This window comes from Bubalus bubalis, chromosome 3 (genome assembly GCF_019923935.1).
Source record: "Bubalus bubalis isolate 160015118507 breed Murrah chromosome 3, NDDB_SH_1, whole genome shotgun sequence".
Lineage (NCBI taxonomy): Eukaryota > Metazoa > Chordata > Mammalia > Artiodactyla > Bovidae > Bubalus > Bubalus bubalis.
The window spans coordinates 49527002-49543225 of record NC_059159.1 but is presented as its reverse complement, the minus strand read 5'-3'; the positions used below and the strand labels follow the sequence as shown (position 1 = coordinate 49543225).

The window sequence follows — 16224 nt, the reverse complement described above, 5'->3', positions numbered from 1 at the left end:
TAGTTAAAAGAAATTTTTTTTGGCCAATGAGTCTTCGGTGTTCATTTACTTCTTCATAATCTTACTGTTTTAAGGGCTTGGAAAGACACGTGGTGCATATCTGCTATTATTATTAATCTTTAAGAACAATTTTAGATAATGATGATATAAAAATCTTTTTCTGAATTGTAAAAAGAATCGTCCAATTAAAAATATTAAATTCCAACATATTATTCCAATAATTTTTATTTTAACTTACTTCTTTCTTCAACCAAGACTTTTAGGATATTAGCTATCCAAAAAAAAAATTTTTTTAAGAAAGAAAAACACTAGTCCAGACCTGTTATGTTAGCCAGTCTGTGTGACAGACAAAAAAACTTCCTAGTCATTGACTGAAAAGGAAATCAAACGTTACATAGTGATCTACACCTGAATGTGTCCATGGCACTTTGAAAAGGCAAGGATGGGATGAGAGTTCTAAGGCTGGCTTTCACAATACTAGTTCACTGACATAATCTTGTCTTCTGAACTATTAAGATAACTAAACCAAATGTCACCATTTCTCAACGTTTCCTCCCACTTTAAAAACCATGACATCTTAAGGGAGATGTATTTCTGCTCTGCACTGGTTAATTCCAGACAAAACCTGTGCCACACAAATAAACTCAGGTGACTTCATAAACTAATACTTTGACATCTTTCTTATGCCATTTTACAATGTTTGCTAATTATCCTGAAATTCACAACAGTTCCTCCTGTTATTAAAATGAGGAAACTGAGGCAAGAGAAGTGAGTTGCTACTCTGCAGCAAGTGGGCATCTCTCCCGACACTGCAAGCTCCTGTCCTGCCCTATTAAACCACAGTGCTTTTCTTAAAGGTTTAGTGGTTAAGTGGCTGTGACTCGCTGTGGCCCCATGAACTGTAGCCGGCTAGGCTTCTCCGTCTGTGGGATTTCCCAGGCAAAAGTGCCTATCAAATAAATAGGCACCCAGAAAGCCTTCTCCTCACGGACATGCAAGACATCCCCACCAAGAAGAGACAAAGAAGAGAATTCCTATCCGTGCCCCCCAGGAAGAAGAAACCATAAAACCAAAGTACCCAGGCTTCTCAATCTGCACTGCGGACAAGGGGGTAATAAACGAAAGAAAAGAGGGAGTCGAGGGGGACCAACTTCTGAGACTGAAGACGACGTTATCAGGTTTATTCCGCACACTGGGAAATTACTGAAACACTACTTAAGGACAAACGGAATCAGAAATTTGGAGATTTCAGTCTTAAACCCCAAAACAAAAGCACCTGAAATTAAAGTTATTTCCGAAACCTGTACAATTGTTAGCTTATTCTTGCTTGCTTCTATAAAACCCACAAAGCCTACTTGGAGTCCCTAGTATTTACAGCTGATTCTTAGTGTTCACCAGCGTCCACTTTCCCGCGTCCAATTCCAGAAATACGGTTGGGTCTGACCCAGGCAGGATCTTCCGGCACGTTTTCCTCTGAAATTCATTAGCCTCACACCACCTGGAGACGTCCTACCTCCGACAGCTTCCCGTGAACAGTACCATAAACGTGAAGGAGAGAGTAAGAGCAGGCATGTACCTTTTACTACGTCCCTTAGAGAAAATAATAAAACTCTGGGAGCAGAAACTGGCAAGGGACACCTCGCCCGGCCCCTGCCTCCCACCACGATACAAAGACAGCGAAAGCAGCCCGGGGTCTCTGCACCCCACAACCTCCCTCTCTCTCTGCAAGAGAGAAGCAGACTTTCGGGGCAACTGGACCCAGCCCTCAACACCCCCCCCCCCCCCCACGTGGATCTCCTTCCTCTCCGCAGCGCAGGGTCGCACTGGAGACTGGGGTCTGGAAGGGATCAGACCACGCCGGGGCTGGCGCGGGAGGATGGGGGGACCCGCTCCAGGCAGACACACCAGCCCCTTCCTAGAGGCCCTGGGTTGTAAGCCTCCCGGTTCCGGGGTTTGAGCTCCGACGCCCGGAGACGCCCCCCCAGGTCCCTCCACGTCTCCCCCAGAGGGAAACGCGAAGCCCCAGAAGAACTGCGGGGAGAGCCGGGCTGCCAAGCACCGGGTCCGGGCGGGATGGAGCCCGGGCCGCGTGCGGCGGAAGATGGGAGGCGGCCCTTAGCAGCCACCGCCCCTCCCCGGGCCCCGGCCTCTCCCGGTCCCGAATCGCAGGCTGCGGGGCGGCCTTCCCCTCCTCACCTCAAGGCGGCGGCGGCGGCGTCCCGCGGTCCGGCGGTCCCGGACCCCTGCGTGTAGGCGGCGCTGGGCGGGAGGAGACGCCGGTAGCTCCGGCGATGGCTGACAGGCGCGCAGCACCAGGCCGGCCCGGCACACGGGGAGGGGCGGGGCTTCAGGGCACCGGCCCCGCCCCGCCCCGCCCCGCTCCCACCTCAGCCGGCGAGCCCCATGAGGTGACTACGTCCGGGGTTACTCGAGGCCGTTCACCTCCGACCCCGCTCCCCGCGGCGGCGCGGTCTGGCCGGCCACGCAGAGAGGCGCGGTTCCCGAGGGCCCGGCGACAGCCAATGGGAGGACGGCGCGGGGCGGGGCGACGTGAGGCGATACGGATGGTCCGAGCGCCGCTCTGCCATTCGGGGCCCAGCGGCTAGAGGGCGGGCGGGTCCCGGGTGGCCGCCGGCCCTTTCTCCGGGCGCGGTGCCGAGCCGGCGGCTCGGCCGGCTCCCCCTCCCGGCGAAGCCGGGAATGGGGGAATGGCGCGGCGGGCCATGCGGCTTGCGGCGCGGGAAGGGAGCCCTGGATCGAGCAGGACTGAACGAGGCGGGCGGTGCGCAGGCCGCTTGAGGACCTTACCCTGTTCAATCCCCGTGCCCCGACGCGGAGGGTATCGCATTCATGAACTGCCCAGGATCACACAGGCTGGTTTCCAAGTTCGTGCTGGCAAACAAGCCCTGTTCTGAGACAACCGGCCTCGCTGGGTGGCCCAGCCCAAAGGAGTCTGAGGTGCTGAATCCTGAAGCACTTGAGGGGAAGCCTCGATGAAGGAAGCTCAGTAAGAAGGGCAGAGTGCCAAAGGACAGGCTCCTGCGCCTGCCCCGAGCCTGGACGGCAACCAACTCCCGGCTTCTTGGAAAGGAGCGCGCCTCCTCATGTCCACGGTGGTTACACCAGGTCTTTGAGAAGAAGGCAGCCGATTTCTCTAGTTTTGCCAGTTATTTTACAGCAAGATATTCATGGTGATTCTGTGTTGAAAATTAATTCTTTCCAGTAACTGGAAAGAATCCAAACATATAATAAAACTATAGAGCAGGAGAGAAAGAAAATTAGAGAAAATTAAACTTCAGAAGAAAGAGTGAGATCTTTCCAATCCTGCCCAGGGTACTTTTCGGAACTGCTAACAAGCTTGTGCTAACAAGCTTGTACCAAGAGTGGTACAGAGAATCACAGTTTGGTGGGAAGAAGTCCTGAGCCAGGGGGCAAAGAATGAACAGGGTAGAAATACACAACCTGAGGTCAGAAGTTCTTGGAGGGAAGCAGAAGCAGGAAGATAGGAAGGTTGGTCAACAGGGAAGAGTATTCTAGAAGCCCTCATCATACCTTTAGGTGATGACTTCTCCAAGAGTTTACCAACCTATTTGAGTAGAATAGAGACTGGAAACACATTCAGGAGGAAATTGTGAACTTTATATAGAGCAGTCACCCAAGTTTCACAATAACTGTCATTAAATGCACCTGTCAGTTAAACAAAGAGAGGAGAATCAGAATATAAAGATAACTGAGCAAGGCCTCTCTGTTTAACAAGAGGTTTGACTTGATTGACGGGAAAAAAAAAAAAAAAAAAGGCATGGAAAGAGGAAACTTTGTCTCTTCCCTATGAAGCTGCCATGAAGGAAGCGACTTTACAAAGAACTAAAAATCTTGAGGTTATTTGTCTTATTTTTCGTCTACCTTTCCTAGTTCCTACTACTTAATAGATTCTTTCTTAGTGATATTGCTGTTTATCAGCCGTAGTAATACTGCAGAACCAGGGGGTCGTGCTCAGAAACTGTCCTTATGTGAACCTTCAGCAAACCCTTACATGTCTTGCTTTTGACCTCATTGAACATTTGAAGCAACTGAGCTCTGTAAAGTACTAGCCAAGGAGAGACGTAATAAATAAGCTACCATGAAAGAAAATGAAGGATGAGTTAAGATACACCAAGACTATTTACAAAGGATATAGTAATCTAATTTCTCAAGTAACAGTTGGACCAAGAGTGGGCAGAAAGCTGTGTCTTTAAGACAGTTCACCTGGATTTCAACTCCGAATTCTTGTTTTGTTTGGTGCATGCCACAACCTGCCCATCTCCACTATAGGCTCTTTAGCGCTGTTCCATAGGTACTTGCCACACAAGCTTCTGTCTGTAAGAAGTGGTGGAGGAGAGTTAGAGGGTGGAGAGCTTACTCTACAAGACTAACAGGTGTAAGAGAAGGGAGAGAGTGGCACATTTCTAGGTGCCATAATGGCTGTAACAGACTGAACTGTGATCTAAATTTATATGTCAAAGTCTCAACCCTCAGGACCTCAGAATATTAGTTGGAGATTGGCTCTTTAAAGAGGAAACTGAACTGAAATGAAGTCATTAGGTGGGCCCTAATTCCAAATGACCGGGGACCTTATAGGAAGAGATTAGGACACAGACACACAATGAGGGAAGACCATCTGTGAATCACAATTGATGAAGCCTTTACCAGATGTGTTTGTTTTGCTGGAGAAGATGGTCAACTACGAGCCAAAGAGAGAAGCCTAAGAAGAAACCAACTCTGCTGACATTTTAATCTTAGACTTACAGCCTCTAGAACTGTGAAGAAATAAACTTCCATCGTTTAAGTCACCCAGTCTGTGATACTCTATCATGGCAGCCCTAAAAAAACGAATACAAGTTTCCAAATACCAAATGGCTTCCAGGTTTTTAAAGAAGGTTAGATTAAGGTATCAGGGATTTTCCCCTGAGCATTCCAACCTTAAAGATGGTCTGTCACCCTACTATGGGGCAAATAAGAAAAGCCTGAGGGCATACCTATCTTTAAGATATCCCAATCTAGTTTGGAAGACAAAACTAAACACCCAAACAGAGTGTCTAGATCTTGCTCTTTAATTGATAACCATGGAAGTTTTAGAAGAGCTGTACAAAAAAGAGGATAAATTCTCAAAACTAAGTCCAGAAATACATAAGCAGTATGTGTGACTGTCCAGCGCATTTTGGCACTTCATTGTCAACGTCAGTTTGCAGTAGTCTTTCTCAAAATATGTTCCACTGACCACCTGAAACAGAATCAGTCGGTGCTTGTTAAAAATACAGGTTACCAGCCCCACTTCAGACTCGTTTTTTAAGCAGTAATTATTCACCCTGGAGTTAAAGAACAATAGTTCAGGATTTATCATTATTTTTCCCTCTTTGCTGTCAGTGTCTCCAATGAAGAACAACATGTCCTACACCTGCACAAACTAGACAGAAAAGTCTGGCAGGTCAGGCCAAAGTTGAACCAAGGTAGGAAAGAATGTGCCTGAATAGAAAATGGACCCATAGGACTTCCCTGGTGGTCCATCGGTTAAGAATCTGCCTGCCAGTGCAGGGGATGCAGGTTCAGTCCTTGGTCCGGGAAGATCCCCCATGCTGCAGAGCAACTAAGCCCATGCACCACAACTACTGAGCCCACAAGCCCACCGCAATGAGAAGCCCATGCACTGCAAGGAAGAGTAGCTCCCCACTCATTGCAACTAGAGAAAGCCCACGAGGAGCAACCAAGACCCAGCAGAGCCAGAAATAAAAATAAATAAATAGAAAATATTTATTATTTTTTAAAAAGTAAATGGACCCTCAGAAAGCACCCTCTCCTGGTGGCTGTCTGGCCACGGTTCCAAATTCCTCAAATGGCAGAGTCAGTGATAGACCTTTAGGACAGTATTCTTGCCTGGGAAATCCCATGGACAGAGGAGCCTGGCAGGCTGCAGTCCATGGCGTCACATAAGAGTTGGACATGACTTAGCAACTAAACAACAGCACAATACAGGGAATACAATACGATGTTATTTCCCACTGGCCCCCAATACAGAACACTTACACTAATCTGGCTTCCAGCTCCTGCCGTGCTTATCTTTACTTTTGCTTATGCTGGCAAACTTGTGCTGCCTCTTTCCTAATTTTCTGAATTTTTCTATAGTCTGTGGGAGTCCCATTTTCTCAAAGAAGATCTCTTTTATTTCTCCAGCTCCTACTGATTATCCTTCCTTTGAATTCTACTAGCAATCTGGTCACCACCACATGGTTCAGCATTTACTGGGCTAAAAATTTTTTGTGGGTATGTTGGTTTCAACTCTCTAGCTGAATTTTAATTGTCTTAAAAGCAGAAAGCATTTCTTACACTTTGGTACAGCCCTCAATAGCTAGGTAGAGATATTCGTACGGGCTTCACTGACTGAAAATAAAGGCTGGCTCTGTACCTCAGAGACCTCTCTGCTTCCAACGTCTGCTTGTCCGTCTTCAGGTCGCGTCTGGGAGGCAAAAACCTCCAGAAGGATACTTCACAGATGGACAGACTTCAAGAAAGTCACTGCCTTGACCAGAACTGAGGCTCTAGTCATAAGATAAGAGAAAAAAGAAGACAAGAAGACCTGATCAGAACACTGTGTTCTTCAACTCCGGTCAGCCGTGCAGGTTTGTCCAGGATTAAGAGCCTGAGGGAACTTCACACCAAAAGGTCAGAAACTGTCTGCAGGAAGGCAGCTTTATAAGTCTGGTCCTGATGATGAAAGGCAAGATTACACAACAAGAAAGACAGAGTTCGCCACAGAGGCTCCACACAATGTTTTCACATGGACACTTGAGTTTTCACAAGGCATTTCAGATTCTCCTCCCTCCTTATTATCCAATCGCAGACACTGCCAAGGCCTAGCTGTCCTATCTATAATTGGCAGTCACCAAAACTTGGCTGCCTCTTGCACCTCCAGTATCTTTTCTTTTGGCTCTGCTGGGTCTTCCTTGCAGCGTGTGGGCTTTCTCTAGTTGTGGCACAAGGGCTTAGTAGCCCCGGAGCATGTGGAATCCTAGTTACCTGACCAGGAATCATTCAAACCTGTGTCCCCTGCATTGGAAGGCAGATTCTGAACCACTGGACCACAAGGGAAGTCCCCAGTATCATTTTTTTTTAAGCCCTTTCTAAGTCCTATACACTTCATTACTAAATACCTGGAGAAATTTTAAGTGGACCTTTATCTGAAGGCAGGGAGGCTAACATGTTTAAGTCTTGCCTGTTCTTGGGATTCTCACATTTCACAGTGATCAGCTTTGGACCTTCTCATTTCCCACCTCACTCTCCTGCAACCCCAGGAGAGCCTTCCCGGAGAGCTTACTCCCTGTTCCTGCCTTACTGTCTCTTCAGCTTCTCCAGCATCTCCATCTCTCCTGAGTCTGACTTAGCTTTCTCCTGCTACATGTTTAGACCTCACCTGTCTATCCCAAATAAATACCCTCACTTCCCACCACTACTATTATATATACATGCATCCTAAGTTGCCTCAGTTCAGTTCAGTTCAGTCGCTCAGTCGTGTCCGACTCTTTGCAACCCCATGAATCGCAGCACGCCAGGCCTCCCTGTCCATCACCAACTCCCAGAGTTCACCCAAACTCATGTGCGTCAAGTCGGTGATGCCATCCAGCCATCTCATCCTCTGTCGTCCCCTTTTCCTCCTGCCCCCAGTCCCTCCCAGCATCAGGGTCTTTTCCAATGAGTCAGCTCTTCGCATGAGGTGGCCAAAGTACTGGAGTTTCAGCCTCAGCATCAGTCCTTCCAATGAACACCCAGGACTGGTCTCCTGTAGGATGGACTGATTGGATCTCCTTGCAGTTCAAGGGACTCGCAAGAGTCTTCTCCAACACAGTTCAAAAGCATCAATTCTTCACCACTCAGCTTTCTTCACAGTCCAACTCTCACATCCATACATGACCACTGGAAAAACCATAGCCTTGACTAGATGGACCTTTGTTGGCAAAGTAATGTCTCTACTTTTCAATATGCTATCTAGGTTGGTCATAACTTTTCTTCCAAGGAGTAAGCGTCTTTTAATTTCATGGCTGCAATCACCATCTGCCGGGATTTTGGAGCCCAAAAAAATAAAGTCTGACACTGTTTCCACTGCTTCCCCATCTATTTGCCATGAAGTGATGGGACCAGATGCCATGATATTAGTTTTCTGAATGTTGAGCTTTAAGCCAACTTTTTCACTCTCCTCTTTCACTTTCATCAAGAAGCTTTTTAGTTCCTCTTCACTTTCTGCCATAAGGGGGGTGTCATCTGCATATCTGAGATTATTGATATTTCTCCCGGCAATCTTGATCCCAGCTTGTGTTTCTTCCAGTCCAGCGTTTCTCAGGATGTACTCTGCATAGAAGTTAAATAAGCAGGGTGACAATACACAGCCTTGACGTACTCCTTTTCCTATTTGGAGCCAGTCTGTTGTTCCATGTCCAGTTCTAACTGTTGCTTCCTGACCTGCATACAAATTTCTCAAGAGGCAGGTCAGGTGGTCTGGTATTCCCATCTCTTTCAGAATTCTCCACAGTTTATTGTGATCCACACAGTCAAAGGCTTTGGCATAGTCAATAAAGCAGAAATAGATGTTTTTCTGGAACTCTCTTGCTTTTTCGATGATCCAGCAGATGTTGGCGATTTGATCTCTGGTTCCTCTGCCTTTTCTAAAACCAGCTTGAACATCTGGAAGTTCACGGTTCACATATTGCTGAAGCCTGGCTTGGAGAACTTTGAGCATTAGTTTACTAAGTCGCCTAAGTCATGTCCAATTCTGTGTGACCCCATGGACTGTAACCTGCCAGGCTCCTCTGTCCATGGGATTCTCCAGGCAAGAATACTGGAGAGGGTTGCTATGCCCTCCTCCAAGGGATCTTCCCGACTCAGGGATTGAACCTGCATCTCTTAGGTCTCCTGCAGTGGTGTGTGCGGGTTCTTAACTGCTAGCACCACCTGGGAAGCCCCTACTATTATGTATGAAACACAATAAGTAATAAAACACAACACCAATAATTTCTGAAGAGCCTTTACTTTCAAGGAAAACTGAACCATCACTCAACTTCCTTTCATTCTTTTCATCCCTTCAGTCTTTAAAATAATTTTTAAAATTTTGTTTATTTTTGGATGTGCTGGGTCTTTGTTGCTTTTCTCTAGCTGTGGTGCGCGATCTTCCTGTTGCTATGGCTTCTGTTGTTGAGGATCATGGGCTCTAGGGCGTTCGGGCTTCAGTAGTTGCGGCACATGGGCTCAGTAGTTGTGGCTCCCCTGCTCTAGAACACAGGCTCAGTAGTTGTGGCATCTGGGCTTAGTTGCTCTGCCACATGTGGGATCCTCCCAAACTAGGGATCAAACCCATGTCTCCTGCATTGGCAGGTGGATTCTTTACCACTGAGTCACCAGGGAAGTCCCATCCCTTCAGTCTTCAAGTTTCCCTCTCTTATAACTTGGAATAGAAGGTTTCAGTGTCCCTGTCTTTTTAAATCTCACCTCTAGTTAACATACTAGACCAGCAGGTAGAAAGCAATCTGCACAAGTCTTATTTATCAGTGGACCTGCTTCACTGATGTGCCCAAATTTCTTAATGAAAAGAAAGAAGTGGATACCAAAAATGAATGAAAATAAAATGTAATTTAAATCAATGAATGAGATGGCCATATCAATTGACTAGTATAGTTCTGGGGGTGAATACAGGCAAGCAGTCCTGAGAAGCACTGGTTCTTGGTATTGGTGATCTTAGCCAACAGAGAAGGAGGGACGCTGCTTTCCCTGCGTTCTGCACTGTAGAGAGCTGAGCTCTTTAATCAGGTAAACCAGGCTTCACATCCTGACGCCATCACTTAATTAGGTCTGTGACCTAGAGCGAATGACCCCCCTTCTGGGCCTCAGTTTCCTCGTCTATAAAACTGAGATAGAACACCTACCTTGTAAGGTTGTGTTTTGGATTAAATGTTATAGCCAAAATGTAAAGTTTCTAACACAGAACTTGGAGGCAGGCTAAAACTATTACTTCCCCCTTTCTCTCCATTCCCCTGTCCATGTCCCATTAATGTTCAGTTCAAGAACAAAATATCCTGTGGATGCTCGATTGGATTCAGGACTGATTAGGGTACTAAGTTCACTACCCAACCCCAGCCCAGGGCCAATATTCCCAGAGGAACGGAGCATGTGATCAGAGATCTGGGGTTACATCTGAACCTTTTACCCATACTTGGAGGGAGCAAGTAAACAGGAGAGTGGCTCTGGCCTGAGCTTCTGGGAACGAACTGAAAGGCTGGCAATGTGAGCGTTCGCCAGGCCTTGCTCAGCCCCGTGGTTGCACCACACTAAGAAAGCAATTTGGCCCCTGTAGGACAAAAGGAATTTTCATATACTGTCAATGGGAGTGTAAATGGGGACAACCTCTTAGAAAACAGTTTGGCATTAGTTAGTGAAGCTGACCATATCCTGCATTGCTATAACCCAGCTTCCAGTTATGGATTTATACTCTGGAGAAACTTTCAAATGTGTCCCAGGAACATTTTCTCTTCTGGTCCCAAACTGGAAACAACCCAACATCTCTCAGCAGTAGAATGGATAAATAAGCTATGGTGCAATCCAAAGAAGAGGGGATATGTGTATACATGCAGCTGATTCACTTTACTATACAGCAGAAACTAATACAACATTGCAAAGCAACTACATACTCCAATAAAATTTTTAAAAATAAATTATGATACTTTCATACAGTAAAATATTATAAAGCAATGAGAATGAACAAACTCCTGCTACAAGAAATAATATGGAAGAATTTCACACACATAATATTGAGCAAAAAAAAGCCAGACACCAAAGAGTGTGTTTCTTCAAAAATAGGCAAAATTCATTTGTGATGGTAAAAATCTGAAATCATGGTTACTCCTGATGGTGGGTAGTGACTGGGAGACAGCACGAAGACAATCCACTTTGCGTTATATGTAATAAAAAGTTTACTTTAAAATTACATAGGGTGTGATCTATCCATTTACGTAAGTACAACAGCAGGTAAAAAGTATCTAAGTACAAAAGCAGGTAAAAAGTACAAGAGCACTAAAAAGTAATTTGGGGGACGATAGAGGATGAGATGGCTGGATGGCATCACTGACTCGATGGACGTGAGTCTGAGTGAACTCCGGGAGCTGGTGATGGACAGGGAGGCCTGGCGTGCTGCAATTCATGGGGTCACAAAGAATCGGACACGACTGAGCGACTGAGCTGATCTGATCTGATTGATAGTTCACTATTTTTTTAAAAAGTCTGGGAAACAAATGACTGGGAGAAGGGAAAGGAGTGTGACCAGAGGGATAGACATACGAAGAGCTTCTCAGCTATTGAGAAAGTGAAAGTGATAGTCACTCAGTCGTGTCCGACTCTTTCGCAACCCCATGCACTGTAATCCGCCAGGCTCCTCTGTCCACAGAATTCTCCGGGCAAGAAATTGGAGTGGGTTGCCATTCTCTTCTCCAGGGGATCTTCCCGACTCAGGGAATGAACCCGGGTCTCCTGCATTGCAGTCAGATTCTTTACTGTCTGAGCCACCAGGGAAGCTACAGGTAATGTTCAATTTCTTACTCTGGGTGATGGTTACATATGTTCATATTATCATTACTAAAAATATGCTTGTGTTGGGATTTCTCTGGTAGTCCAGTGGCTAAGACTCTGCATGTCCAATGCAGGGGTCCCGGGTTCAATCCCTGGTCAGGGAACTAGATCCCACATTCCACAACTGAAGACCCCAAGAGCAGCAAATAAGGCCTATTATTCAAATAAATAAATAATAAATACTTTTAAAAATATGCTTATATTCTATATACTCTTCTATAGATATGCTATATTCCACAATAAAAGAATTAAACATAAACCCAAATAAAAATACACACCCTTAAAAGATAAGAGTAGCAGAATGTAGCACTGAAATCATTTTCAAGCTGGAACAGCCCTTTGAAAACATCTTGTCCAATCATCTCATTCAAGAAACTGAAACAGAAGTCAGAAAAGGTTTTTCTGACTCAGTCGATTACAGAGCCTAATCGGGAACCTAGGTGACCTCCTGTCTTCTGGTGAAGTACTCCAGAGACCCATCCAGACTCACCCCATCAGCTCTAGCTTCCTACTGTCTTCAGAGTCTCATCTCTCATCTTCACACTCCATGAACCTCACTATCTTACAGCTTGTTTTCCTCCTAAACTTGAAAGTTTTGCGTTGGGGAAATGAGATCAGGAATGAGATCGCCCCTTCTACAGATACTGCAAACATTTAGAAAACCACTCAAAACGTTGCGTAGAAGGGGAAAAAAAATCTAGTAGTATAGAAACAGTTCTGGGTCTATTTTTCCACTACTGGATATTCTGACTCATTAATGAAGCTCTGCAGCTTCTCCTTGCCTCTGCTGTAGGGGGCACGGGTGAAGTCCCTGGTTGGGGAACTAAGATCCCACATGCTTCGCAGCATGGCTAAACAAAGAAAAGAAAAGAAAACTCTTCTCTTTGTCCCAGCTTGTTGTTGTTCAGTCGATAAGTCATGTCCAACTCTTTGCGACCTCGTGGACTGCAGCACGCCAGGCTCCTCCGTCCTCCACAACCTCTCGGAGTTTGCTCAAATTTGTGTCCATTGCGTTGGTGATCTCCTAGCACAAGCTTTGTTTTTGCAAAGAGTGAGCTCTTCTGCCACCTTGTGACAGAGAATGAGAACAGCCTTCACAGCCTTTCCTAAACCTGCTCCAAAGTGGCAGCACTGAAACAGGCTACTACTAAGTCGCTTCAGTCGTGTCCGACTCTGTGCGACCCCATGGACTGCAGCCCACCAGGCTTCTCCGTCCCTGGGATTCTCCAGGCAAGAACACTGGAGTGGGTTGCCATTTCCCCCTCCAATGCATGAAAGTGAAAAGTCAAAGTGAAGTCGCTCAGTCGTGTCCGCCTCTTAGCGACCCCATGGACTGCAGCCTACCAGGCTCCTCCATCCATGGGATTTTCCAGGCAACAGTACTGGAGTGGGGTGCCATTGCCTTCCAGATACTAATGGACAGAAAATTTCAGAGAGACAGACAGTAGGGAAAATTTCTGATACCAGAAGGGAGCAGAGAACCATGCAATCATATTAACGAACTAGTAAGTAAAAACCATGAAACCGAGGAAAAACAACGGAGCCCCTTTACTCTCTACCCACATGCCCTGCCAGGAGAATCTGGCAACTGAGACGGTGCTGCTCTGGACCATTGAAGATCTGAGGCGCTGAGGTTCCCTCCATTCGGCTTGCTTCACTTCGTGCCCTTCCATAGGCAGATGTCTTTCAAAGGGCTTGCTTCACTTTGTGCCCTTCCATAGGCACGAAGTGAAGATGAAAGACCCTTTGAAGGGTCTTTCAAAGATGACCTACGCTTCTTCACCTCCAATTCACTCAACCCCCGCCTACTTCCACCAACTCTGCTAGAACCACTGTTACAAAATCGTTAAATCCAGTGAACTTCTATCCTCCTTATACACTCTGCTCAGTGTTTGATCAATTCACAATTCCTTCCTTGAAATACCCTCCTTTCTTGGCTTCTAGGACATCCATTCTCCTGGTTTCCTTAGCTCAGATGCCACCTCCTCAGAGAAGTCTTCTCTGACTCCCCTACTTAAAGTGGCTTCTGGGAACTCCCTGGTGGTCCAGGGTTCAGTCTGAACTTTCACTACTGAGGGCCCAGGTTCAATCCCTGGGTGGGGAACTGAGACCCTGCAAGTCGTGCAACACAGCCTAATAATAATAATAATAACTTCCCTGGTGGTCCAGTGGTAAAGACTCTGCCTGCCAATGCAGGGGACACAGGTGCGATTCCTGGTCCGGGAAGATTATACCAGTCATGGAGCAACTAAGCCCAGGCACCACAGCTACTGAGCCCACACGCTCCAGAGTCCATGCTCCGAAACAAGAGAAGCCACTGCAATGAGAAGCTCGTGCACCGCAACCAAGAGCTGCCCCCCACTCGCCACAACTAGAGAAAGCATGGCAACAGAGATCCAGCGCAGCCAAAAATAAATAAATTACTTTTTAAAAAGTAACTTAAAATAATAATAATAATAAAGGGGCCTCTGTCAGTTCTCCTTCACCTCACCACCCTGTTGCTTCATGATGATTATCACAATCTTTAATTATCTGGTATATGTATTTGTGTATTACTTTTTGTTAGCCCCTTACCCTATTTGGGGGCTTTCCAGATGGCTCAGTGGTAAAGAATCCACCAGCAATGCAGGAGGCGCAGGAGACACGGGTTTGATCCCTTGGTCGGGAAGATCCCCTGTAGTAGGAAACGGCAACCCACTCCAGGATTCTTGCCTGGATAAACCCATGGGCAGAGGAGCCTGGCATGGGGATGCAAAGAGCCCCCCATGGACAGAGGACCCATGAGGTTGCAAAGAGTTGGACAGGAATGAGCACCCAAGCATGCACACACTATTTTATTTCCAACTGTTTACTGTCTGCTTCTCATCGTTTCACATGAACGCAGATTTGGCTGGCTCACTTCGAGAAAGGTGTCTGGCACACAATAGGCGCATAATAAAAATGTGTGGCATGAAGGAATGAACTGAAAGGCACTGCGGCTGCATGCTCAGCACTTCTTCCCCTTCTTCCACATTTCAGGAAACACGTCTTTCAGGGACACCTCTGTCCTTTCTGTTTTCGCACCAAGATTTTCCTTCATGCTCCATTTGGCCAGATTTCAACTTGAATTTAAATGTCAGGAAACAGAACAGTACTTAAATTATGATTTGACTCAGATCTTATGAACTCCCTTAAGGAAAGTGCCTTGAATCAAGCTCCCTTTATATCATCAGAGCATCAGCCTCTAGAACCAACTTATGCATAGTCAAACGTATGTTGGTTCCAATGGAGTAAGTGCACTCACAGTGGGTAGAGCAACTCCAGAGCCTCTGGACTCAGGCAGAGAGTCTGAGTAGATCTTCATTTCTGCTTTATGATCCCCGTAGCTATGTTGCCACAAGGTCTAGAAAGTATTACATGAGATGGACTGTTGTGCTGTTGAGAGTGATAGTAGCTGCCGTGTCTGACTCTTGGCAACCCCATGGACTGTAGCCCGCCAGACCCCTCTGTCCACAGAATTCTCCAGGCAAGAATAATGGAGTGGGTTGTCATTCCCTTCTCCAGGGGATCTTCCCAACCGAGGGACTGAACCTAGGTCTCCTGCACTATAGGCAGATTCTTTACCATCTGAGCCACCAGGGACGCTCCCTACACAAGATATATACTCTTTATAAAAAAAAAAATACAATGTTTGAAAAATCTACAACAGTTATGTTTAGGAAAGCCTTCCCAAACTGTACACAGTATCACTTCTAGTGCAGTTAGCTCTTCCTCACAACTTCTCATCCCAACAGTCATATGAATGTGGTCCACCAACAGTCACTTGACTTTTTTATTTGGTAAATATTTACTTGTTTGTTTCTCTTTGGCTGCACTGGGTCCTGGTTGGGCCACATGGGATCTTTTCACTGTAGCACATGGGTTCTGCCTTGAGGTGTGCAGGCTTAGCTGCCCCATCGCATGTGGGATCTGAGTTCCCCTACCAGGGACCGAACCCATGTCCCCTGCATTGCAAGGCAGATTCTTAACCACTGGACCACCAGGGAATTCCCTCACTTCACCTTTCAGAAGTGTGAAAATGTGCACAACTAGACAGGTACGTCTGTGCTCAGGTAAGTTTATGTGTATAACAGTGAATGAATTCTAGAGATGACTGGGTTGGAATGCTCCATTCACAGAGGAGAAAACTGTAATTCAGAGAAGTCAAGCAACTTTCTCTCGTTGATACATTTAACTGCAGGGGCTCACCTGGAACCCACTTCTGTTGATTCCCAGTCCAGTGCCCTCTTCAGTGTAACTCACTGGATCAGTCCTAGTTGTCTGCACTACTCTAGAAATAATTTTCCTTAATAGAAATCTCGGCACGTCTTTATGTTGGTGTGTAAATCTATGTGCTCATGTCAGTGAGCATGCATGCGAATGTCTACGTGTCTCCCTGCGAGTATTTGTTAAGCATATCACCTCTGTTTATGCCCTTTCTCCAGGGGAAACCTCTAGTTAATTACAGTTCCTTATGTCCCCACTAGCAGTGAAGTCAGGTGAAGATATTCTGAATCAATCATTAACAAGCAAACTTGATCCTCTCTCCAATAAACTTTATTCCTG

General features: G+C 46.3%; 1 protein-coding gene across 5 annotated transcripts in view; it reads right to left on the bottom strand.

The window, feature by feature from the left end:
• The window catches only part of ACACA (acetyl-CoA carboxylase alpha), a 288741-nt gene that overhangs the window by 238362 nt on the left and 34155 nt on the right, over positions 1-16224 (bottom strand). For 2 of the 5 annotated variants that reach the window (XM_044939574.2, XM_044939575.2), the window contains exon 1: positions 6440-6715. The exons of 1 other annotated variant lie outside the window; for it this stretch is intronic. The gene's annotated coding sequence lies outside the window, so the exon portion shown is untranslated. Of the gene's footprint in view, positions 1-2196; positions 2345-6439; positions 6716-16224 lie in introns of those variants that run through there. 2 more of the 5 variants (XM_025281123.3, XM_025281125.3) reach the window with 2 other exon arrangements.